General features: G+C 39.8%; 1 protein-coding gene across 2 annotated transcripts in view; it reads left to right on the top strand.

Moving 5' to 3' along the window:
• GRM8 (glutamate metabotropic receptor 8) overlaps positions 1-26,452 on the top strand; it is a 1,984,303-nt gene that overhangs the window by 1,162,419 nt on the left and 795,432 nt on the right. The window lies entirely within an intron of this gene.

Raw genomic sequence — 26,452 nt, 5'->3', positions numbered from 1 at the left:
TTGAGGTCGGTATATGTTTCCCTCAATGAACTGTAGCACCCCACAGCTGGCAGCACTCATGCAGCTCCAACATATGACACTCCCACCACCATGCTTGACTGTAGGCAAGAAACACTTGTCTTTGTATTCCTCACCTTTTTACCTTGATTGATGCTTGACACAATCTCAACAAAATAAGTTTATCTTGATTTCATCAGATCTTGGCCCATTGTTCCAGTAACTTATGTAGTTAGTCTGCTTCAGAAAACTGCTTGTGAGGTTTCTTGTGCATCATCTTTAGAACAAGGCTTCCTTCTATGCAGACCAATGTAATGCAGAGATGAGTGGACAACTAATCAAGCTACAATATAAAGAAGGGGAATCAGGAATAAGCCAGTACATATAAGATACAAGATGATACACAATATAGCATAAATGGCAGTTATCACACTGAAAAGGCACAGGCAGTCCTATTAATATCCATAATAATCCTATCAAAAGTGAAGGTACCCGTAATGATACTTCCTGTAATGGTTGCAAACTAAAGTAACAGTGAAGATAGGTTAACTTGTAATGTATGACCCACTTACCCATACTCCATGCTGGACCTAGTCATCCACAGGCCCAAATGTGCATTTTGCGGTGGCTTCTTGAGGTGACAAATGACATCTTTTTTTACCGTAACAATTCTTTTTTCAGATACACAGAAAATTAATTTCCATGAGGTGCCATGTTGAACTTCCAGTGACCAGTATGAGAGAGTGTTTGAGCGATAAAACCAAATTTAGCATACCTGCTCCCCATTGAGACCTTGCAAAACTAATGAGTCTCATGACACTAGGGAAGAAAAAAACTAATTCAGCACAAATTGGTCATTTTTAATTAGGAATGTTCTCAAATTTGTTGACAGCAGTGTAGACATTAATAGCTATGTTGATATATTTAGAGAGCACAACAAATTTACACTGTTCTACCTGCTATACACTGACTACTTGACAGTGTATCAAGGTGTCATATCTTCAGTGTTGTCCAATGAAAAGATATGATAAATTATATACAACAATGTGAGAAATGTCCTCATTTTTGTGATATACTGTAGCATTTTTTTATAAATCAAATTCAGTGTCTGGCTAATTCCTGTGACACTGCTATTGCATGAGTAATGAAACAAATATGCAAATTACTATTTCTGTGCATAAGTAAAAAGTGGAGATTAGTGATGGGTGGATTTACTTGTCACTGCACGGTACTCGTTTGAGCATCATTGTGCTTGAGACGCTCGGTACTAGGACCAGTATGCTGTTGCTTGTGCTTGAATCCCTGGCCAACATGTTGCACAGCTGTTTTTCAGCCATTAGACATACAAGCATTGCATGCCAAACACAGTAATGCATAAACATATTGGTTACTGGCATGAATTTGATTGGATTGGCCGGCCTTATTGCTTCATTGGGTCTATATGAAACCCAGTGATGCCATGCTCCGTTCATTGTACCCAGAAATAGTGTAGGGAAAGCTTGTGCTGGAGAAAATATACTGTACTAGAGTGAATCTAGCCTTACAGTCCTTGCTGCTGCGACATAAAAAATCTATTCTATTCTCTTATAATACACCTTTTAGCTGCACTTAGTGTAGGACTAGCTGTTGGAGAAGAGATAGTATATTAGAGATATGTAGGCAGGGATTCAATCCTTAGAGTCCTTACTGCTGCAACATAAAAAAATCTTTCTATTCTATAATAATACCACTCAAAGTTGCAATTAGTGTAGGAAGAGTTGGTGCAGAAGGAATCCTGTATTAGAGGCATGTAGGCAAGGATTCTTGCCTTAGAGACCTTTCTGCTGCTATGATAACCCAAAAGTTATTTTCAGAGTTTATTCAAATCTATTATATTTTCTTAAAATACTGTTCTTAGTTGCAATTAGTGTAGGAAGAGCTGGTGGAAAAGGGAGAGTGTATAACAGGCAAGTAGGCATCAATTCTAGCCTACAGACTTTGCTGCTGCTATGTTAACCCAAATGTACTTTTCAGGGCTAATTCAAATGTATTGTACAGTGGAACCTCGCTTAACGAGTAACGCACTTAATGAGAATTTCGCTTAGCAAGCAAAGCTTTCTGTAAATTTGTAACTCGGTTTACGAGAAAGCTTTGCTGTACAAGCAAAATACTCACCGCACACACTTCCGGTTCTGTACATCCACTGCGCTCGGACCCGCTCTTACAGTTCACACAAGCATGCACAAAACACACACAAACACGCACAAACATGCACGCACACACATACAGTATTATGCTCTCCTTACCTTCCGTTCCATCGCCGGCCTCATGGTTCTTGTAGAACTACAAGACCCTGGAGGCCAGCGATGGAACGGAAGGTAAGGTGATCATATAATATGTGCACCTTCCGTTTCATCGCCGGCCTGCTGAATCCTGTAGTTTGTCACTCCAGGATATGTATCCGCAACCAACGCGACGAGGCAGGAACTTCGGCTGCCACCGCTGCTCAAAGGCAGCACGCTGTCCAATCAGAGGCTAGCGGGTCTTGCCTTTGACGTCAGCGCTCTGGCAGCGGACGTTTTGCCCTCGTCACGATGGTAACCCGATACACAGCCCGTACCAGCGAACAGCAAGTCCCAGGAGACCGGCGATGGAACGGAAGGTAAGGTGAGCATAATATGTGTGTGTGTGTGTGCATGCTTGTGTGTGTTTGTGTGTGTTTGTGTGTGTTTGTGTGTGTTTGTGTGAGTTTGTGTGAGTTTGTGTGAGTTTGTGCGTGTTTGTACATGTTTGTGTGTGTTTGTGCGTGTGTGGAATGGTACAATAGGGGACCAGGATGAGACATTTAACAAGATGTGGAACGAATTGTCTGCATTGCAATGATTTCCTATGGGAAATCTTGCTTTGCTGAACGAGTAACTTGGTTAACAAGCACACTCCCAGAACGGATTGTTCTCATTAACCAAGGTTCCACTGTATTTTTATTACTAGTGCTCTTACAGTGAAGGATGTAATTATTTGATCCCTTGCTGATTTTGTACATTTGCCCACTGACAAAGACATGAACAAACTTTAATTTTAAGGGTAGGTTAATTTTAAGAGTGAGAGATAGAATATCTAATATAAAATCTAGAAAATCCCATTGTATAAATCATATACATTTACATTTTGCACAGAGAAATAAGTATTTGATCCCCTATTTGATCCCCATTAAGAGTTCTGGCTCCTACAGACCACTTAGATGCTCTTACTCAACTCGTTACGTGCATTAAAGATAGCTGTCTTAAATTGTCACCTGTATAAAATACTCCTGTCCACAGACTCAATTAATCAGTCAGACTCTAACCTCTACAACATTGGTAAGACCAAAGAGCTTTCTAAGAATGTCAGGGACAAGATTATAGACCTGCACAAGACTGGAATGGGCTACAAAACCATAAGTAAGACACTGGGTGAGAAGGAGACAACTGTTGGTGCAATGGTAAGATAATGGAAGAAAAAAAAAATAGTGTGCATTGACATCGAACAGGGACACCATGAAAAATATCACCTCGTGGGGTATCCAGGGTCATAAGCAAGGTTAAAGGTCAGCCTAAAACTACACGGGGGAACTTGTTAATGATCTTAAGGCAGCTGGAACCACTGTCACCAAGAAAACCATTGGTAACACATTACACCGCAATGGCTTAAAATCCTGCAGTACCCACAAAGTTCCACTGCTTCAGGAAGGCACATATGCAGGCCCATCTGAAGCTTGCCAATGAACACTGGGATGATTCTGAGAGTAATTGGGAGAAGGTGCTGTGTTTAGATGAGACAAAAATTGAGCTCTTTGGCCTTAAATTAACTCATTGTGTTTGAAGGAAGAGAAATGCTGCTAATGACCCTAAGAACTCCATCCCCACTGTCAAGCATTGAGGTGGAAACATAATGTTTTGGGGCTGTTTCTCTGCTAAGGGTACAGGACTATGGATGGAGCAATGTACTGTAAAATCCTGAGTGACAACCTCCTACCCACTGCCAGGATATTAAAATTAAGTCGTAGCTGGGTCTTCCAGCACAACAATGACCCAAAACATACAGCAAGACAACAAAGGAGTGGCTCAAAAAGAAACACATTAACCTCTTCACGACACATGACGAACTAGGTATGTCATGGATTGTGTCAGGTTAATCCCTGCCGGATGCTGCAGGCAGCTGGCAGCAATCCCTGCACATGTCAGCTGATTTAAACAGCTGACATGTGTGGCTATCAGGCATGAGTGGGTCCGGGACCCACTTGCACCTGTTAACCCTTTGCATCTTGCAGTGAAAGTATGACAGTGAAATGAAACAGCGCGCCGTGGTAAGCATTCACTTACCCGGCCCCATCGGAACTCACGTGATGTAATCACATGGATCTGACGGTTGTCATGGTAGCAGAGCGTCATGTGATGATTCCTGTCCTGTAGCTATCATGAGTCACTTCCTCTTACACCCGGCAGAGCGCCATGAGTGAGAGTAACGCAGTTTTTCTGCAGATCTCAGCTGTGCAGCTGTGATCTAAAGAAAGGAACAAGCGATCAGACTGCTGATCTTGATAGTCCCCTAGGGGGATTAGTGAAATAAAACAAAATAAAAAAACAAGTTTTAAAAAATGTAAAAAAAATGAAAAAAAATAAAAGTTCAAATCACCCCATTGAAGATTAAAGGGTTGATAAATATAAATATATTTATATATATATATATATATATATATATATATATATATATATATATATATATATATACAGTACAGACCAAACTTTTGGACACACCTTCTGATTCAAAGAGCTTTCTTTATTTTCAGGACTCTGAAAATTGTAGATTCACATTGAAGGCATCAAAACTATGAATTAAAACATGTGGAATGAATACTTAAAAAAATGTGAAACAACTGAAAATATGTGTAATATTCTAGTTTCTTCAAAGTGGCCACCTTTTGCTTTCATTACTACTTTGTACACTCTTGGCATTCTCTTGATAAGCTTCAAGAGGTAGTCACCGGAAATGGTTTTCCAACAGTCTTGAAGGAGTTTCCAGAGATGCTTAGTACTTGTTGGCCCTTTTGCCTTCACTCTGCGGTCCAGCTCACCCCAAGCCATCTCAATTGAGTTCAGGTCTGGTAACTGTGGAGACCAGGTCATCTGGCGTAGCACCCCATCACTCTCCTTCTTAGTCAAATAGCCCTTACACAGCCTGGAGGTGTGTTTGGGGTCATTGTCCTGTTGAAAAATAAATGATGGTCCAACTAAATTCAAATCAGATGGAATAGCATGCCGGAGCAAGATGCTGTGGTAGGCATACTGGTTGAGTATGCGTTCAATTTTGAATAAATCCCCAACAGTGTCAGCAGCAAAGCACCCCATACCATCACATTTCCTTCTCCATACTTCACAGTGGGAACCAGCCATGTAGAGTCCATGTGTTCACCTTTTCTACAAAGACACGGTGGTTGGATCCAAAGATCTCAAATTTGGACTCATCAGACCAAAGCACAGATTTCCACTGCTCCAATGTCCATTCCTTGTGTTCTTTAGCCCAAACAAGTCTCTTCTGCTTGTTCCCTGTCCTTAGCAGTGGTTTTCTAGCAGCTATTTTACCATGAAGGCCTGCTGCACAGGCAAAATTTCTCCTGACATGTGTGCAAACATCATCATCAACTAAAAAAAAGTCTGACTGCTGTGCTTGCCAAAAAGGGCTTTTGCCACCAAGTATTAAGTCTTAGATGCCAAAGGGATCAAATCCTTATTAGTATTAAGTCTTAGATGCCAGAGGGATCAAATCCTTATTTCTCTTTGCAAAATGCAAAAATATATATAATTTGTACAATGTAATTTTCTGGATTTTATTTTGGATATTCTTTCTCTCACTGTTAAAATTAAACCTATCCTTATAATTATAGACTGTTCATGCCTTTGTCAGTGGGCAAAATTCCAAAATAAGCAAGGGATCAAATAATTATTTCCTTTGCTGTAGCTGCAATAGAGTAAGGAGAGCTGGTGAAGAAGGGATATAATGATAGAGACATGTAGTAAGGGATTCTAGCCTTACAGAACCAGCTGCTGCTATGTTAACCCAAAAGTCCTTTTCAGGGATACTTCAAATCTATTCTATTTTCTAATAATACCACTTTTAGCTGCAATTAGTGTAGTGAGAGCTGATGGAGAATGGATAATGTATAAGAGGCATGCAGGCAGGGATTCTAGCCTTACAGACATTGCTGGTGCTATGATAACCTAAAAGTCCTTTTCTGGGCTAATTCTACATCATTCTATTCTCTAATAATTACTCTCTTAGCTACAATTAGTATAGGGAGAGCTGTTGGAGAAGGGATAGTGATTTAGAGGCATGTCATTTTAACCTTTCAGACCTAACTGTACTTTATAATTCTCTAAAAATACAGCACTTAGCTGCAATTAGTATAGGGAGAGTTTGTGGAAAAGGGATAATGTATAAGCAGCTTATAGGCAGGGATTATAGCTGAAAAGTCCTTGCACCTGCTGGCCGTCCAAAAATTATGAGTGAGGGTTCCCTGATAGCCCTCTAAAAATTCTGAACTTATGCATGTAATGTAGGAGGAGGAGCAGGAGCAGGACAAGAAATATATTAAACCATGAATGCCATACCCTTTCTAGGGTGGGAAAGGGTGCATGGGGTTACACTAGAAAAAAAAGAACATGTGAATTGGCTTTCTCTGGTGCAGCTGTAATGTGCTGGGGTTGAGAAGTCAGGGCATAAAAAGGCCTTGTTCATTTGGAGAACAGTCAGCCCGTAAGAATTTTCAGTTGACAGGCGGAGGCGCCTATTAATTATGTCCCTGACGGCATTAAAAACCCACAAAATCAACTTAAACAGGCAGGAAACAGTGACTGCAGCCTGTGAGCTTCAGATCTGCATCAACTGTGCATAAAAAAATGAAGATGCATTCATACAATAGAAGCAAGACCAAATACTCATCTTGTGTGAATAAATTGACAAAGTGCTTGAGGTGTTCTTTCCCCAGTATCGATTGGAGAATTTGCTCCCACATAATTCATGAATTTTCATTGACAAAGGTCTACAAGGAGAATTAATAAAAAAGTTTTGAAATCCCTGCTTCAATTTATTTGAAGCCTCAAGGCTACCTGATGCCCTGAGCCAGCACAGGAGGAACTGCTGCACACTTAAGCTTTAGCAAAATCAAAGTCAGGTGGCAACGATTGGATACAGGAATCCTAAAAGTTAATATCAAACCTTTTTTGAGCCTTGCCACATGAGTTCTATTTGCAGACATGAGTTTTTTTGTGTTTTTCTCTTCTTAATGTATGAGATCTGATTGGGCAGCATGTCAGGCCTCTGACAGAGGTTTAAAGGGAATCTATCAGCAGATTTATGCTATGTAATCTGAAGACAGCATGCTCTAAGGGGCCCTTTGCACACTACGACATCGCAAGTCGATGCTGCGATGCCGAGCGCGATAGTCCCCGCCCCCGTCGCAGCTGCGATATTTTGTGATAGCTGCCATAGCGAACATTATCGCTACGGCAGCTTCACATGCACTTACCTGCCCTGCGACGTCACTCTGGCCGGCAACCCGCCTTCTTCCTAAGACGTCACACGGCAGGCGGCCAATAGAAGCGGAGGGGCGGAGATGAGCGGGATGTAAACATCCTGCCCACCTCTTTCCTTCCGCATTGCAGACGGGACACAGGTAGGAGATGTTCTTCGCTCCTGTGACTTCATACACAGCGATGTGTGCTGCCGCAGGAATGAGGAACAACATCGTACCGTCGCTGCAGCCAAAATAATGAAAATGATCGACACTACACCGATCATACGATACCGACGCTTTTGCGCTCGGTAATCGTAGTTAAAATGATTTACACACTACGATGTCGAGAGCAATGCCGGAAGTGCGTCACTTTCGATTTGACCCCCACCGACATCGCACCTGCGATGTCGTAGTGTGCAAAGGGCCCCTAAGGGTTGAAACACAGATGATTTCAGCAACGTGTCTATTATCAAGCTCCCTACGGTTTTTTACTTGCAATGACTGCTTTAAAACAGTATATTATCATTGCTTGAACAACAGCAGTGCATGCATGGTAGTCTTACACACCCCATCTGTGATTAACAGCTCACAAGCTATAGACATTCTACATAGAAAGCCTGGTGTTGGCAGGGTTAACTTTCTTAGTTTTGATGAATGCTAAATCTAAAAACTTTAATTGTGTCAGAACCTCTGCACCCAGTAAACTAACTTGTATATCATTGGCAAGTGCCTCCTTGCCTACATCAAACAAACAGCCAGTGTCATAATGTTATCCAGGGACTGTTGGCAGGAACTATACACCATCATGTCTCTAATCTGACCAGAAAATCCCTGACAGAAATGACTCCAGAACCAGAGTCATTGCAGGATGTCTCTGCTGCCCAATGTCTAAATCATGACGAGTAGTACTCAACTCTATGGCCTACCTGAATCAGCTTGTGGATCTTGGATTCAATTACAGAAACTTTGTCAGGAACATCTTAACAGAGAAAATGCCAGAGAGTCCTTAGGCAAAGAATATAACCAGGCCTGCAGATCCACAGAGTGCAAAGACAAATCAATAACTACTCAGTGATTCTCAAGGCCAGAAGAGAGAGGATCAGTGTCAAAGTACAATTTGTATGGGGCAGAAAAATTGAGAACTTATTTCTATCCCCGTTAAAGCAGTCTGGTAATTTTACCTTGGGTTCTACTGCGTCTTTAGGACTAGCGAGTTGTTGATGATGCTTTATGTCCAGAACTTTCAAGGACAAGATTTAAAAATGTACTGCCAAAGTATTCACGGAGTCCATGATTACACGTCAACACACACTAAAGGGGTGGGCTAGATACTTTATAATGTTATGCACATAAGTATTCCAACAGTGGGAATAAGGGAAATAAAGCCAATATCAATGCAGCCACGCCTGCACCCTACAGGTTCTTATACGGACTAGTATCCCTAACTGCACAGCCCTAGTGGGCTGAAATATGCCTATCCGCAACACTTGAAACAACAAATCTGACCTATCTGCCTAAAAGGCTGTCGAGTTGTTCCTCGCACCCTCTGAGGAACCAGAGAGGGCGTTGCTACTTGCTATATTCCTAGATAGGAAATAATACAGGGATAGGCAGGAACCCAAGGTAAGGAAACATAAAACACATGAAAAAGTGGATAATATGCAGTAGCAAACAGAAAAAAGTTTTAAGTTAGTTACATAAGGAGCCACAGAGCTAACACCACAATGGTCTCTATAACAGGCGAGAATCCCTAGCAGCAGGGCTGGAACTCCTTAGCAGAATCCAAATAGAAATATAGCCTGCAGAGAAGGCTAGTAATATGAGAGTATAAATAGCCCACCCCCAAGATGTGATATGACAGAGAAAATCAGGAAGTGAGAACACCTGAAAATTGCAAACCAAATGGTTAGAGGCAAGGTAAAAGACCACCAGCATTTTTACAGGGACTGATCAGGCTGTGTTTCCGCATGAAGAAAACTGACAATGCAGCACAAAGTAACCAGATCGAGTCCTGAACCTGAGGTATCACACATCATGCTGCTCTTCAATGAGGTTGCAAAAACCTGCTGACAGATTCCCTTTGAGGAATAATGGCATAAGGAATCTTTTGGGCCATGCAATGATTCCCTGGGAAACAAAATATGAAAATTGTTTCACCCAGAGGAAGAGCACACGAAATCTAGTGCCAAATATAGGAAGTTGCAATCCTAAAATTAATAACTGTTTTCTTATTTTTATAATCCGGAGTTAATATTCTATACTTAAATAACTTTTTAATAACTTTTAACTTTTAAGGAGTCTTAAATTGGAAACCTTATGCACAGTCATGGCCAAAAGTATTGGCACCCTTGAAATTGTTTTGGAAAATTAAGTATTTATCCCAGAAAATTATTGCAATTACAGATGCTTTGTTATACATGTTTATTTCCTTTGTGTGTATTGGAACACGACAAAAGAAAAAAAACAGAGGAGAAAAATGAAAATAGGATATCATTTCACACAAAACCCCCAAAATTGTCTGGACAAAATTGTTAGCACCTTTCCAAAACTGTGAGTATACAACTTTGTTTCAAACAAGTGATGCATGCTCAAACTTACATGTAGCAAATAACAGGTGTTGGCAATATGAAATTTAAATCCTGAAACAAGAAAAAAAGGGGAGAAATTGACACGGTGTTTGCATTGTGTGTCTGTGAGTGCCACACTAAGCATGAAGAACAGAAAAAAAAGGAAAGAAATCAGTCTGAGGACTGGAGAACCGAAATGATTTGATCATACCAACAATCTCAAGGTTACAAGTCCATCTCCAGAGAGCTTGATGTTCCTTTGTCCAACATAATCAAGACATTTTCTACCCATGGCACTGTAGCTAATCTTCCTGGACATGGACAACAAAGATAAATTAATGGAAGGCTTAGACACTGTATAATCTGGATGGTTGATAAGCAGGCGTAATTAAGATCGAAAGAATTCCAAGCTGTCCTGCAGGTTCAGGGTGCATCAGTGTCAGTGGAAAGAAAGAAATTAAACACTATGGTAGGAGACCCAGAAGGACCCCACTACTGTCATGGAGATATCAAGAAGTTAGACTGCAGTCTGCCAAAATGAACATGAGTAGCCAAAATCCTTCTTGGAAACCATCTTGTGGACAGATGAGACTAAGATAGAGATCTTTTGTAAAACACATTTTTTTTGTTTAGTGAAAAAGGAATGAGGCCTACAAAGAAAAGAACATAGTACCCACAGTCAAATATGGTGGAGGTTCAAAGATGTTTTGGTGTTGTTTTGCTGCCTCTGGCACTGAATTCCTTGATTGTGTGCAAAGCATCATGAAATCTGAAAATCACCAAAGGATTTTGTGCCTCAATATAGTGCCCAGTGTCAGTAAGCAGGGTTTGTATCCTTGGTCATGGATATTCCAACAGGACAATGATCTCAAATATACATTAAGAAGCAACCAGAAATGGATGGAAACAAAGCTGTAAAGTTCTGAAGGGGCAGCGATGAGTCTGGATTTAAATCCCATTGATCACCTGTGGAGAAAATCTTAAAATCTCTGTTGGGAGAAGGCACCCTTCAAATGTGAGACACCTGGAGCAGTTTGCAAAAGAATGGTCCAAAATTCCAGTTGAGAGGTGTAAGATGTTTGTTGATGGTTATAGAAAGAGATTGATTTCAGTTATTTATTCCAAGTTTGCAAAAAAGTTTTTTCAGGCCTATTTTTGGAGTTTTGTGTGAATAATGTCCAATTTGCCTTTTTTCTCTGTTTTGTTTTGCATAATTTCAATACCCACAATGGAAATAAACTTGTATAACAAAATATGTGTACTTCCAATCATTTGTTTGGAGAAATATTTAATTTTCTTGAACAATCACAAGGGTGCCAACATTTTCGGCCATGACTGTACATTAGGTTTAAGACTCCCAATAGGTTATATCTGTATTATATTTTATTTATTTGGCTATGACTGTATACCTCTAATTTAATATTTTAGAAAAAGTATAGACATATCAGAAAGTGAATTGTTTTCATTGCATTTTTTTCTCACACATCTCCTTGGATAGAAATCATCATCCTTCATTTAGAGAACCAGTGAGGTTCAAAGCTTTTTGACCTGTAGAATGTCACATGTCTGTATCACATTGTTATGAATGCATTAGACTGGATTTTACCCTGCGACTCCGGCTAGTTTTATTATTTAACCATAGCAAATACTTTAATTCTATTACTTCTTCATGCTTTTTATTTTGCCTCATCAAATTGTCTTAGCAAATTCTTCATTACTATTAAGCCAAAGATTGCTTCTACTTTATTAGTTAATGGGCATTAAACAATGATAGTGGATTAAGTATACTTATTAGCTTCAACATTTAAATGACCTGAGCTTCTAAACTGTATTTGAAAAAGTAGTAAACTGATTAATTAAAGTGACACAAACCAGGGTCCAAATAAATATTTGATAATAGTTTTAATGTTGGTTTCAGCCTAGAAACCGGTCCCTATTTTTTACAGCCATGCACTGGAATTATTTTATATTACAATTCATTACTGCATTACAGTGTATGATTATTTTTTTAATGTGAACCCTCATAGGTAGTCTCTGGAGCTGTATTTAGACCCAAGTTGTTACCACTAAGTTCACGGAAAGCTCAGAGGACCTCACTTATGTTAGAGGTTGCCACTATTAATCTATCAACCCTTATCTAGGGATCAGAAAACTCAATTATTTATCTTTGCAGACATGTTTCATTACTTTTCTTACAATGGTCTTGAGTTACATACTATTTTATAGCTCAAGGCTGCCTACATAGTTATGCACAAAAATAGCACACTTTATACGACGCTATCTCATAACTTAGCTGGTGTCCAACAATGCGGTGTTTCTGTTATGTTCTCCTACATTGGGCTACCATTCAGCCTGTGGTTTAAAGTCCATTCATTTCTTAGATTATAAGCTTCTTTGAGCAGGCCCTCATTCCTCTTGTTTTAATTGTTGAATGAAATATGACTTTGTAATGTCTGATTTTGTTTGCAGATCAATTGTGGAGTATCGTACAATATGTTGGTGCGGTATAAATAAAAGTGGTATTTGTTATTACATCTTGGCATTACATTTCTAGAACAAGATCTGAAAAAAGGATGGGAAAATTCAACTCTTTCCTGTAGAATTGGAATGTTCTCCTTGTAAAGCAAAGCAGAAAGAAGCTTACCCACTAGCAGACACAACTGATTCATAAACATGCCATCTTTGCAGTATTAGGGTGGGTGCACACAATTAGAACACGCTGCATCCTGAATGCAGTGTGTCTTCCCCTTCGGGGATGAAGGTGTTCTCTGCATCAAACTGCAGCAGCCCGTACCTATGAATAGGTTTCGAGTGACTGTGGTGTTGGTCTGTGTTCTCATTTGCGTCTCCGCAGCATAAATTGACATGCTGCACCTCGATAAGCCACACCAGTTTATGCTGCGTAGAAAATAAGCACAGCGGGCATGGGATTTCTTTAAATCCCATTTACTGTGCTTCTACTGTTCAACGCAGTGTTTTGGATGCAGCAAAAACATGCTGCATACCAAACGCTGCTAACACTGGTCATGGGCACATACCCTTACAATTTACCTTCATCACTCCTTAGTAGTTACAAAAATGTTATTTAGAGTATAGAAATAAACACAAAGTTGCAGAACTTATTTAAATGAATATTCCTCTCTGAAGCCCGCTTTACACGCTGCAATGTATCTTACAATGTGTCGGCAGGGTCACGTCATAAGTGACGCACATCCGGCATTGTAAGGTACATTGCAGTGTGTGACAGGTATGTGCGATTGTGATTGAACGTTAAAACGTTCATCGCATACACATCGTACCTGTCTCTAGAATTGCACGTCAGATTGCTCATCGTACCCGGGGTAGCACACATTGCAGTGTGTGACACCCCGGGAACGATGAACAGATCTTACCAGCGTCCTGCGGCTCCCGGCCCACAATGCGGAAAGAAGGAGGTGGGCGGGATGTTTACATCCCACTCAGCTCCGCCCCTCAGCTTCTATTGGTCGGCTGCCGCGTGACGTCGATGTGACGTCGAACGTCCCTCCCACTCCAGGAAGTGGACGTTCGCCGCCCACATCGAGGTCGTATGGACGGGTAAGTATGTGTGACGGGGGGTTACTCGTATGTGCGGCACGTTCAACAAATTGAACGTGCCACACATACGATGGGGGCGTTGCAAATTGCATACGAAATCGTATGCGAAATTACGTGTAAAGCAGGCTTTAGACATTTATGTCTGATAGATGCATGGGTGCATCGATCAAGAATGGGCTTCCTCGACACCCATTTCATGGATGCTGTAAATGGAGAGGTATTCACGTAAACATATGGCTCTCTTCACAATGATAAAAGTTTCAAAAGCTGTCAAGCCAGAACCTGCATCTGCCAATTTAGAATACTTCTTTAAGGATCACCTTTGGTGTATGTTTGTTTAATTTTTTTAAATAAAAAATTGTGCGATCTATTCTGTAGATATTGGTAAAAATTCTTGGAAAATGTATAATTGCCACCCCTCTCTTAAATGATAGCAAATTTCTTAAAGGGAATCAGTCAGCAAATTTTTGTTACTTTTTCTGAGAGCAGCACGTTGTAGGCAAAGAGATTCTGAATGCAAAGATGTTTAACTTAGATTACTAGCTACAGCCATTCTGACACAATCAATGCACTTAAGCGGGCTTTACACGCTACGACATCGCTAATGCGAAGTCGTTGGGGTCACGGAATTTGTGACGCACATCCGGCCGCATTAGTGATGCCGTTGCGTGTGACACCTATGAGCGATTTTGCATCGTCGCAAAAACGTGCTAAATCGCTCTTCGGTGACATGGGGGTCCATTCTCGAATATCGTTGGAGTTGCATGTACGAAGTAGTTCGTCGCTCCTGCGGCAGCACACATCGCTCCGTGTGACGCCGCAGGAACGAGGAACCTCTCCTTACCTGCTGCTGGCCCCAATGTGGAAGGAAGGAGGTGGGTGGGATGTTACATCCCGCTCATCTCCGCCCCTCCGCTTCTATTGGGCGGACACTCAGTGACGTCGCTGTGATGCCGCACGGACCGCCCCCTTAGAAAGGAGGCAGTTCGCCGGTCACAGCGACGTCGCAGGGAAGGTAAGTATGTGTGACGGGTCCCGCTGATGCTGTGCGACATGGGCAGCGATTTGCCCATGTCGCACAACCGATGGGGGCGGGAACGCACGCTAGCGATATCGGTACCGATATCGCAGCGTGTAAAGTAGCCTTTAGATTAAGCTATATAGCAGAGCCCAGGAAGCTGTCCCCACCCACAACAGGCTCTCTATGGAGATTGTGCATTCACTGTGAGGTGCCAATCACATCAGGGGCATGTCAGACTGCCCTGCATATGAGTTTCTAGTCCAGTAATGGTAATCACAGGGTAATAAGCCCTTTAAGCCTGATAAGAGACACACAGTTGATAATTGTATTTTAACCCCTACAGCATGCTGTCCTCAGCTTACGTAGCAAAAACCTGCTGACAGATTCCCTTTAACTTGGAAGTTATCTAATGACAAATGAATTAAAAAGAATACATATATGTAAATAATTGAAAAAAAAACACAAGTAAGTACCCTATATTTATAAGCCAGCTCTAGTAAATGATAGTTTCTTAACAAATATAATTTTATCATTGCAAAGTGATACCATACATAAAAACATGTTGGAAAATATGACACAAAATAAGATGGCAGGTAAATACTGAGCTCTTTGGCAGCACGTAATGCAATTAAACTTAGATAATTCTATGGGTAGCAGTGGTATCCATCATGCAACATATTGAGAACATTGTGGCTTCTGTTAGAAACAAGATTAATATGGGGCAAAACACAAATAATTCTTATGTTAAAGCATCCTATTTATAACCAGGTTAAAATTCTGAGTAATTTCTCATTATTTTGAATGTAATTATATTTTCTTATCTTAAGGAAGATTATTTTAACCCATTAACGATTCTTCCAATTTTTGTGATACTATCCCTCCCAAACCTCTAAGAGCCATAACATTTTTTATTTTTCCATCAATAAAGCTAAGTTAGGGTTTGTTTTCTTGTGGGACAAATAATAGTTATGACTGACACATTCACTTTGCCATATAAACTGCTAGAAAATGGAAAGAAAAATCCCAGTGAGTTGAATTGTGGAATTAAACAATTCTCAGCATTCAGTTTTCAATTTTATGTCTTTTACTGTGCAGTAAAAATGAATCAGCGACATGATATTCCAGATCAGCAAAATATTTTTGAAACCAAGCTTGTAGTGTGTTTGTGTCACCATTTCATTCTATCATAATATTATCGCATATTTTGGTTGCATGTATTATATACCACGATACTTTAGTATTTACAGAGGATTGACAGGAACGATCATAGCTGGCTCTGATCGATGTTATCAGAAGCAGGTGTTGGATGTGTAGCACAGCCAGCACCTGCTGTGTGTGGAGCAGACTCAGCTCCTTACCCTCCCTCCATACCCCTGCACCAACTCTGCTTTTGTGCAGCACCCCATGCTGGGTGAGTACAAACAGGTAATCCCAAAGGCTGACTAGGGTGTGTACACACAGACACGAAGTACCCAGGACACACACACAGCTCAGAGGGGACCCTTGGGCAGACCCAGGAGGGGGCATAGCCCTCGCGTCTCAGCTAGTGGTGGAGTAGTGGTACTGGAAGCTAGAGAGTGTGCACTGGCAGTCAAAGGAGTAGGAGTGGAGCAGCCGAGTCTGAGGTGCAGACGCAAGTGAGCAGACACCAGTCAGACCCTGCCCCTGTAGTGGCTGCTGGCAGGGGAGTTCAGTCACCAGAAGTTGGACAGAAAGATGCTGGGGAAGTCAGCTAGTCTGGAGGACACTGAGGGAACCAGCTGGTCATGTACAGAGACTTCTGGAGGGCTAGGCACGCAGGGGAAACAGGTTCCTGAAGTAGGCTCAAGTTTAACTACCTACTAAACCTGCCAGTGGGGTGGACAATAAGTCTCAAACCAAGCATCACAGAGCCCGAGCATCAGTAGCAACAAGGGAGCCCATAAGGAGGATTGAGCCTGAAGCCATCTTAACCTTTGTCCACGCTGCCAGTAAACGGGTCAGAAAGGGGAGAAAGGCAGCCGCGACTTCCCTGGATGAATTCCACAGTACTCTAAATCAGGGGTTGTCCGAAACAAGAAGTGCTAGGAAGGCGAGTCAGCAGTCACCCCTACGTCGGTCTGAAGGATACCTGGTTCCACCTGGTTCACCATAGCATCGCCCGGGTTGCCTCACAACTACCAACTGAACGTGAGTAAAAAGCCTGAAAGACATTTCTGGACTGTGTGTGAGTTCTTCTGCGACCTGTGGTACTACGCACTACACCTGAGCCCCTGGGGCCAGCCTCACTCTCGGTAGGCCACATCATCTAACTGCACATACCATCAGCCCCAGGTGCTCATTAAACTGCAGTGGCGGTCACCCCCTGACTGCAAAACCGAAAGTGGCGTCACGATTCCTATTAAAGAAACCTGACCTACCTGTTGCTGGAAGATTCCCAGTACGTGAAGACCCTGAGGCGACCTGAAGGTGAGGGGCTTCACACCATGTAGATTATGGAGCAATAAGGTGTAGTTAGTCACAAGTTAACTAAAGCTTTCAATAAACTATATATGAATGTTCTCTGCTCCTCCTGCTACATAAGAGTATATTTACACACTGAACCTATTGCAGATATTTTTTAAACATAGAAGGCTTATAAAGGCCTTGTAAGAGTACATATCTACAGACCAAGACAATTCCATTCAGACAATTAGAGCTGATTATCCATTTCAGAATAATATGCAATATATCTGCCATGAGTGAAAATACTTTTAGACAGCATATATAATGTGGCCTGTTCCCTTTAAGTTTGTATGTGATTTTTGTGTTATTTTTCAGCCTAAGATGCTTCTTTCCAGTTGCCATATAAATTACACTCTCTGTAGAAGGCGTTTTGTTATGCACACCAGTCTGTTGACATTTCTCTTATTCAGTTACTGGAAAACATCTTGCATGGAGATAGTATTCACTTGGAGCTACAATGTAGAAAAAAAAAGGTGGAAAAAAATCCAAACAAGTTAAAGGTGTGAAATGCATATAAATTCTATGGCTGGCATGTAATAAAAGTAGCGTGAAGAAACGCTAAGGTAATTCTTTAAAATATGTTATGACAAATTATGGCTTCACATACATCATTTAGTACATCTGTCAGAACATCGATCACTGTCAGTAAGTTTCACAGTGGATAAAGAGAAAGAGGGAGATATACGTATACAGCAGTGTATATACTGTACTGTGTTTGCGTTTTTATTAGAGACTTTTAGAAAATATTATATTTGTAAAGTATAGTAATATTTAGTATGAGGACAATACCGTTCGCAATGGAGAGCCACATAAGCTCAATGATATGAATAGTCCACTATATATGAACTCTGAAGTTAGCATATTAAAAAAAAAGGCGCCTCTGGCATTTGCAAAATTCAAACGGTGCGTTCTGTTCAGCTACGGACTTTATTGCTTTACTAGTTGCTATAGAAACAATGGTATCCACAGAACTCTGCAGTCAAGACTTGTGCATGAATGTTGTCTGAGGGATTCAGCTGCATCGTTCTTCTGTGATATCTGGGCAAAGTAATCTATAAGGAATTTTCTAAAACTCTACAAATCAGTCGTAACATAATTTGTTCCTTAACTGCATTTAAAATGTATTGTGTTATTACCGTATTTAAAACTGCAAATAAACATATGCTGTAAAGAAAGTTTATGATTTTATTACACTACTACGATACTGTACTAATTAATCATGTTATACCTTTGATTTTTTTTTTTCTTTGATTGCCAGAAATTTGTTTTTACCTAGATTTAAATAAGTGATTTATTTTATTCTAAATGTACTTAAGTAGCTGTACAACTGCATCCCAGCAGAATATGGTAAGAAGAATAATTAAAAATATCTGTTAAAAAATTTTGTGATTAAGATGTTGAAAAAAAAGATGTTTTCAGACCTTTAGTGAGGCACTGATACTTAGTAAGTAGGGATTTATCTTAAAAATATGTTTTTGAAAGCTTTAAAAGAGACAGTAAAGACTGGGATAAAGAATATTGGTTACTATTAGTGGTGGACAAATGCACAGATATTTGGGATTGGTGGGTCCAAACTAGATTTTTTTTAATGATTTAAATAATTTAAAAAAACGTTGTGTTGTCCCGCCCAATTTTGATACTCGCCATTATAAAGCCGACAGGCTGGGTAGACCCATGGTTATTGTGCCCCCAAGTGAAAAAGTAGCAGCCTGTAGCCACCCAGAATCGTCACATTCACATTACCCGACTCATTCCGATTGCCCTAGTGTGGTGCTAATCATGGTAAATAAGGGATAATGACAGCTCACAGCTTCCACTAAGCCCTAGATACTTGTATGTTTATATACGTATGTATATATACATTATACATATATATATACATACAGTATATATATATATATATATATATATATGTATATACATATATATATATATATATATATATATATATATATATATATATATATACATATACAGTGTGGTGGTGTGTGTATATATATATATATATATATATATATATATATAATTTATATGTAAAATACAAGAAAAATCCTATTTCTCCAATTTATTAACCCCAAACATCCGGTTATCATGTAATCCACATGAGGTCCCACCATAATTCCAGCTTTGCTACATACTGAAGATACAGTGTTACAGATCATGTTTTCATGCTGTGGCTTCAGGCAGAGACTGACTGAGCCACAGCTATGAATGGTGATATCACTCAGTTTATCTGCAGTCACAGCTGGATGTTCTCACGGTACCCCACCTGTGACCACAGGTAACTTGAACTCAGGTGACCTCATTAAACTCAGTGACCTCATATCAGTTGAACTGAGTTCACAAAACCTGCATCTCCTGGCAGAAAACCACTGTTTTGCTTGCTAAAAGATGCAGATTTGGTGCTGAAATGTATACACTATTTTCCTGCATCAAATCTGTACCTTGTACAAAAAAAACACATCAAAACAAATTGCAGTTTTGATGATATTTTGGTGCTGTTTTCTGCCAGGAAATGCAAATTTGTTGCAGAAATGTGGTGCAGACATTTTGGCACCACATTTGCATCTCCTCTCAGAAAATCGTACCAAAAAGGAGTCAAAACTGTTTTTGCGTAGTTTTTTTGCCAAGAGATGCAGATTTTGTTCTGAAATGTATACACCATATTCCTGCATCAAATCTGTATATTCTGGCAAAAAAATTCACCAAAACATGATGCGGTTTTGATACGGAATTGATACGATGTTTTTGCCAGGAGACACAGATCTGGTGCGGGAATATGGTTTTCTGCTGGCGGATGATCCGGGAAGTGTGATGTGATCCTCTTGCAAGTAAACCGCAAGTGTGACTTCCAGCCTTAAATCCACTGTATGCAAAAGACGTACAAAATGTAATGATTGAGCAGTATGGTGGCTCAGTGGTTAGCACTGCAGTCCTAGATTTTAATCCCACTAAGGACAACATCTGCAAGGAGATTGTATGTTCTCCCCATGTTTGCGTGGGTTTCCTCTGGGGACACCTGATTCCTCCCATACTCCAAAGACATACTGATAGGGAATGTAGATTGTGAGCCCCCATGGGGGGATGATGTTTGTAAAGCGCTGTGGAATCAATAGCGCTATATAGGTAAGTAAAATAAATAAATAAATATATTTTAGCTACTCATAGATAACTGTGGTTCAAAAGCACTATCCCATATAATCCACAATAATCTATGTGTATTAGTGTTAAACATGTGCCTGAAAATGTTTAGGTCTGACTTATTAACATTAAAATATATTTTTGTATAATTTTTATTGCATATTACCAAACACAATAACTGTTTGCTATCATTTTTTTCACCATGAGAAAGATGCTTGGCATTCTGCACATTTCTTATTTTTTTTCTTGAAAAATAAATACAGCTCTATACATTAAAAATATATCTGTTACGCCTTATGGCTGTATTACAGATGTGATTGCGGATGTGATGGATTGCTATAAGACCATGGAGTACCTCTGTGTACATCTGATTTAATATGTAGATTTCTAGAGAATCTTTTCTTGTGTTACATTTCATTAGTTGCCATATTATTGAAATATGGAAGGTTTATAGAAATCTGAATTGCAAAAGTCACAATGTGCCATTATCATCTGAAAGAAGCAATCCCATGTAGTATTTTTTTAACTAAACCTGTGTATGTGTCTTGCAGTGTAGTTCATGTATTTACTGTATATACTCACCCCCAGTATCCAGCATTGTGCGGCTCCTTTTTCAGTACAGTGATGTCACCACTCTTCAGACTTTTGGGTAACACTGCACTCTGTGTGCCATGGTAGTGGCTTTTAAAATGTAAGCCAGTGGAATGTCGGAATGAGGCTTCATAGACTTACATTAAGAAAGAGATATCCTTATCACGCATTGAGCATTAAGCAAGCCGAATAGTCTACAGAGCAGTTGACTCACCCCATGGATTTGGGGTACTCGGTCCTGGGCTGTATATTACTGGGATGGTTCACTGGGTGGCCGTTGCCCGGTTCTGTGATCCTGGGGGTTGCTTAAAAGGTGTTATGTACAAGGGAATACATAAAATAAAGTGTTTTTCATGACACCGGTATGCTGCTATATGGGAGAAGCCGACGCTGCAAAGTCTCTCACTGCTGGGGCTGGTGGTATTGGGCAGCTTGGATGTAATACCTCTCCGCAAGTAGGCCTAGGCCCCAGGGGAAGATGATGGAGGTTGTAGTATATTGGAGCAAACTTGTAGGAAGAATTCAGACAACACAGGGGCTGCGGTTTAACTTGTGCTTTACTCACTGGTTTGGAGTTGCTGCTACCCAGTTTGTGCTGGTCTTTACCAGTCCAGTATTCCCTTTGTCCCAATGTCGGTGTAGTGAACCGGTGAGCTTTACTTCCATGCACCCTGTAGTAGTTGATAGGTCCCCGTGGCTTGGAGCATTTTTTGGATCCCCTCCTGTTGTCTGCGTCCTGGCCCTTACGGCAGGCAGCTTGAACCTCTCTTGGGTCGGACCTCTGTCCCCATTTCCAGGTTCCCTCTCCACTGCTGTGCCCTTGACACTAATGTAGGTAAGTTCCTTGATGGTCCCCTCACCGGGCAGGTCTTTATCAGGTGAGCCTGAAGCATCTTCCTGAACTAGGGCCCCTTGCCCCGATTGTGCTCAGTCCTTTGAGTACTGGTACGTACTCTCCCAGTGACTGTACTCCTTTTTACTCAACAAGTCACTTCACATGTGCTCACTAAAGCCTGCTTTACATGTTACGATTTCGCATATGATATCGTATGCGATCGTAACCACCCCCATCGTATGTGTAGCACGTTCAAGTTGTTGAATGTGCCGCACAAATTATTAACCCCCATCACACGTACTTACCCATCCATACAACTTCGATGTGGGCAGCAAATGTCCACTTCCTGGAGTGGGAGGGACGTTTGGCGTCACATCGACATCACGCGGCAGCCGGCCAATAGAAGCGGAGGGGAGGAGGTGAGCGGGACGTAAACATCCCGCCCACCTCCTTCCTTCCGCATTGCTGGCCGGGAGCCGTAGGACGCAGGTAATGTCTGTTTATCGTTCCCGGGGTGTCACATGCTGCGATGTGTGCTACCCCGGGTACGATGAATAATCTGACGTTCCATTTTTAGGAATTGAACGACGTGCATGCGATGAACGTTTTAACGTTCAATCACAATCGCACGTACCTGTCACACACTACAATGTACCTTACGATGCCGGATGTGCATCACTTACGACGTGACCCCGCCGACACATCGTAAGATATATTGTAGCGTGTAAAGCGGGCTTTACTGTCTGCTTCTCCCCTCTCACTCCTCAGACTGTCACTTCCTGTCTGTCTGTGTGAAACTGCACTGACCAGCCCCTCCTCCTCCCAAATCTTCGTGGGAATACTTCTTTAAACATGCTTTTAATGGAATATACAGAGTGACAATAAACGTTTGTTGCTGTAAAGGGTTTATAAGTGTTAATCTTAATTTTGCATAATTGATGAACTTTCTCTATGGAAGATGATTGCGGATAAAATAATGAGATATCTAAGCCATTAATGTTATTGTTACCCCAATGGACAAATTAGTGCATGTGCATTTTTTGTATTTAACCAGACCTTTTATGTTTTTATTTATTTTCTTATTGTCAACTATAGACAATAGTTCGTAGTACTGCATAAATAGAATCTCATTTTCACACAGTCACAAGATTAAGAAGTTCATAATATTAGTATTATTATATTGCAAAGCCCCAAGGATGCTATCATCATTAAAATGGTTGACATTACATAGTGGAGACTTTGATTTATCCTGGGAACTCTCATCCACTCATATCTAGCGTGATGTCTGCTGTGGTTAACTTGATTTAATTATGAAATTAATGAAATAAGAAAATTCAGGCTCTCATATACATTCAAGTAATGATGTGCCTTGTCATAATACATTGGCAAATGCCAAAATTATACCTGACAGTAAAGAATACATGTTGAATTCTTGAGGGAAATGGAAATTGGAAAGGCAGACATAATTACGTTATTACTGATAATTTGGTAGTGGTGTCAAGTTAAGGTTTTTTTTGTACCTTTGTCCTCATTGTAATGATTTTCCTACTGTACCCTTAATAAAACTATTAAATGATTGTGCAGACATCAGAGAAAAACCCAAGTCCTCCTAACCCAAGGATATAAACCTATGAAGCTATTACTGTGTAAGCTGTTACATTTATTTTTTTTTTCCAGAAGGTTATTCACCCTAGTATACATTTTTTTGTTAACGGAGCCTGAGGGTATCTACAGGGGACATCATATTTTCCAAAGCAGCTGACCTGTCTGTCTTAAGGAATATGCCTGAGGTGAAGCTTTCATGTGTTCAGGGATGTTTTAGAAAGTTATAGAAATGAAAAATTATATAAAAAAAAGATGCTTTGGGTGCCAACTGTGCCACTAAAGCTGCTGTTTCAGTATTGACATGCTGTTTATAATGCCAATTTTATTTTTTCGGAAAACATACTTTTTATTCTTTTAATTTTGTTTTCATTAAATATAAAATAGGAAATGTCTATCTATTTCTTAAAAAAAATGATATATCTATTTTAGTGTTTTAATTAGTATGGGGTAGTTTCAGATTTTTAGAAATACACAGTATGTTAGAATATGTAATTTAACAATGTTACACTGCCTTTCAATTGAGCAAAATTAGATCACCATAGCCGGGATTGAGTACTTTTGTTTTTTTTTAAGGATAGAAAGCTCACGTCATGGACTATAACTTTTATGAAACACTATATTTAATACTAACTTGTAGTTTGTGTGCTGTATACATGGTTGATAGGGCAGACTACTTTGTGATTTATGGCTCATAGCCTGATATTATAGCTCCATGTTATACGTCTTGGGATAATTTACATTTTATGTTTAAAATATAAGATAATAAAAGTTGATTAAGTTGTATATCTTTATAATTTATTCTCTCCCAAGATACATGTCTACAGCGCTTCCAGCCCAGGTAAATCTAAAAAGTGGTATTAAGTTAGATTGAAGGGCTTATATTACTAAACTGAATATTATACATTAAGCAATTAAAGAATTTATACTTAAAGTGAACCTGTCAGGTGCAATATGCACCCAGAGCCATGAGCAGTTCTGGGTGCATATTGCTAATCACTGCCTAACAGTCCAAGGCTATAGTAGCATAAACAAAGGGATCTTTAGAAAAAGTATTTCTAAAGATCCTATATGATATGCTAATGAACGCAAGGACTAGTTGCAATGGTGTTAGTTCCCTTGGCTTGTTGGCCCCCTTAGCGTGTAAGCATGCCCCTGTGGGTGTGCTAATATACTAATGAATGCGCAGCATCAGAGTATCACCTCTCTGCTCCCACCACATCCGTCTCCTGGATTTGCTCTGTGCACATAATCCTGGACTTTCAATCATACACACTATGAAGATGGATGTACGCATCCAGGATCATGTGCACTGAGACGAAATCCAGCAATGGCAGTGGAGAGATGAGCATGACTATGCCTCTGACACTGTGCATTTATTAGCATGTTAGCACACCCACTAGTTAGGCAGGGATTAGCAATATGCACCCACAACTGCTTTTGGTTCTGGGGGCATATTTCACCTGACAGGTTTCCTTTAATTAAAATATATCTCTTTTCCTTTTAAAGCACTTTAACAAGTACATCCATTATAAACATATAGGATAGGATTTCTGCTCTGAAGAACTTTAAGGGCCAACTATTACATCCTAGATGTCATTATATGCTTGAAACTTCACAGACTATAAAATAATATATATATATTTGCTTTATATATATATAAAAATATTAAAAAAATAATAAATAATAATACATTATATAATTATATAAATATAATAATAATAAATGAAATGAAAATATATGTGGTAATTATCTATTAAGACTATGATTTATACACATGGACAACATTGTTGGTAGCCTACTTTTAAAGTAAGAAAAACCCACATTGGTAATTGGAATATCTTTAAATGACATAAGTAATTTTTTATTTAAATTTACTGAATATCAACTAATGCAAAGCAGACATTGCTTTTTAATTTTGGCTCAACAGAAAAATAAAAAAAAACAACTAATGAACATGGCTTGGACAGAAATGATGCTACCCTTAACTTAACATTTTGCTGCAAAATCTTTTAAGGCAATCACTACAAAGAAAAATGATTTCTTTAACTCACAATAAGACATCTGCCCCTTTCTACATATATTTTGACTTACTCTTTGGGAGAAAAGTGCTCCATTTGCTTCAAGTTTTAAGGGTATTTTCTCTAGCTTACATGTTTTAACTCCATTTTGAACTCCTTTCCACATTTTGCTCATGAACACCTTGATAGCCTTAAGAATTCATTGTAGCCTGCACATATATAAAATGCAGAAATGCAGTCCCATAACATAACCAAGTCTCCTCTGTGTTTCACAGTAGATACAATGTTTTTTTCCTTTGTATGCTTCTGTGAAAAAAGAGCTGATGTGACTTGCCAAAAAGCTCAAGTTTTGTCTTCTACGTCCAAAGGACAGTCCCTCAGACGTTTTGTGGCTTCTTTATTATTTGCTTTCATCAGTGGCTTACTCTTTGGTTGTCTTCCAGGAAGTCCACGTTGGCCAACACAGTTAGATACATATTTATTTGGACACTGACACAATATTTTTTTTTATTTTTACCTGTTTACTGAAACATTGACGTTTTAGATATAAAGGACATGGATATAAAGTCCTGACTTTTAGATTTCATTTGAGGGTATCCACATTAAAATTTGATGAAGGTTTTAGGAGTTTGTTTCAGCTCTTTTACATGTGCCACCCTGGTTTTTAAGGGCCCAAAAGAAATTAGGTGTCGGCAATTCCTTTGCTATTCCATTCTCAGTTAAGCACCTAAAAGACTTGGAGTTGATTTGAGGTGTGGTGCTTGCATTTTGAAGTTTTTGCTGAGAAGGAGCATTATCTTAACTCAAGTTTGACCTCAATGTCTCCTTATGAGGCAGCTTGTGGTTAGTACAAAGATTTTGACCATGTTGGAGTTCTTTTGATGATCATACTTTTTGTTTTTCCATGATATGGTGTCAACTTGCCACACAAATCAGTTAATCTGGTGTTGTTAGAAAGCAATGGCTCTGTGGAGCTCCATGTACCTGACTGGGATTAAGTTATCTATTCTGGGGACATGTTTTATTTAAGAACCTTATTTCATTTCTTTGAGTGTATAGGATAACAAGCTGTTTCATTTTTATTAC

The sequence above is a fragment of the Anomaloglossus baeobatrachus genome, chromosome 4, assembly GCF_048569485.1.
Source record: "Anomaloglossus baeobatrachus isolate aAnoBae1 chromosome 4, aAnoBae1.hap1, whole genome shotgun sequence".
Classification (NCBI taxonomy): Eukaryota; Metazoa; Chordata; class Amphibia; order Anura; family Aromobatidae; genus Anomaloglossus; species Anomaloglossus baeobatrachus.
Note: the sequence above shows the minus strand (reverse complement) of the source record. Positions and strands in the feature narration are given on the sequence as shown.